This window comes from Aplysia californica, unplaced genomic scaffold (assembly GCF_000002075.1).
Source record: "Aplysia californica isolate F4 #8 unplaced genomic scaffold, AplCal3.0 scaffold00437, whole genome shotgun sequence".
In the NCBI taxonomy this organism is placed as follows: Eukaryota; Metazoa; Mollusca; class Gastropoda; order Aplysiida; family Aplysiidae; genus Aplysia; species Aplysia californica.
The window spans coordinates 317918-319573 of record NW_004797707.1 but is presented as its reverse complement, the minus strand read 5'-3'; positions in this window follow the sequence as shown (position 1 = coordinate 319573).

Genomic DNA, 1656 nt, shown 5'->3' with positions numbered 1-1656 from the left:
ACACACACACACACACACACACACACACACACACACACACACACACATCACATACACACACTCACACGCACACACACATACACATACACATACACATACACACACACACACACACACAAACATGCACACACACGCAGTATGCTTGCACTCACAAACAGGCTTACAGTCACATGCATAATATTAAATGAACAGTAATGTAAAAAATAATAACGTTAAGCAAGATACGTACTCAGTATTCTGATTGTACCTCCACGTTGTTCTGATGGATGCTCTTGGGTCATATGAATATATTATGATATCATAAAATGTAAAAGCTTGAACGTCTTTTCTGTTACTTTCTTCGGTAAAACTAGAACCTTGTAAACTTAGTTCTTCATTTGAATGAGATTCTGCGTGTGAAAACTCAAATACCTCAAAAGTGAGTGAAGGTGAGATAGAGCCTTGTTATTCTTGAGTCGCGAGCTGTAACAGAGACACGTAAACATCCTTCCTCTAAATGTGTCACGGCGCGGTGGAATCAGGTGCTCGTCAGTTTTGGGGCATAATGGAGTTATTGGTATCATCTGAAAGCTTATTCATTTGCCTTGCTTTCTATGAAAAGAACATCCATCTATCTTGAATAGATGTCAAAATATTTGTGATTGAAGGGAGTGGGGTAGCATGAGTTAGAGGTAAAATTAGTGAGAAAATGGCCGCCAAAGTTTGGTAACTTCTATAGCTTGAGAGTCCTTGAAAACTGAAAATTTACCAATATTTTGTTTTGCCATTAATTGGCGTTTTTCAGTTAAATTCACATGAGATTTACTCAAATGAGTTTTTATATGGACATAAAAGGTGTTGAGCAAAAAAAAAAAAATTTTGATAAAATTTTCAAACTGGAGGAAGATGCCTGTGTCTTTGATTTACTTATCTTGACGAGAGCCTGTCAAAACTATGAAATCAAAGAAACCAGCATTTTTCTGGGGGTTGGTTATTCTTTTTTTTTTAATTTCGATTTCTTGCTTTTCTTTTCTTTTTTTTTTGGCTGAACACCTACTAAGTCCTTTTATAAAAGTATGTCAGTGTGGAGGATACCGAAAAACGTTCATTAAGGCAAGAAAAATGTGAATGTCCAGTTTCAAAAGACCCTCAACCTTTGGAGGTCACCAATCTTTGGCGGCCAATATCTCACTTAATTTTCTCTTTGAAACCTGGCTCCCCCCCCCTACCCCTTCCTCCTTCATTCGCAAATTATGTCTTGCCTTCTATGCAAGATAAATGGATTTTTTTACATCCAAATAAAGACAAATGAACAAGCTTTATTAAGATGATACCAATAACTGTACGTGCTCAAAAATAGACGAGAGCCTGATTCCACCGCGTCCCTGCACCAATGCATTCCTCGCAGATATCCCAACTCGGAGCTGAGAGAGTGTGGACTAGACGTGGATGTCTGGGGGTTATTAGACTTGCGTTAAGATTCCATCCGTCAGCGTTACAAATTGCTTTGTCTTATCATCTGTCGCGGAGCTTGATACTTCCCTTGTGTATTTTCTCGCTCTTTCTCTCTCTCTCTCTCTCTCTCTCTCTCTCTCTCTCTCTCTTCCTGGACTCTCTCTTCTCTCTTTCTTTCTCTTTCTCTCTCTCTCTCTCTCTCTCTCTCTCTCTCTCTCTCTG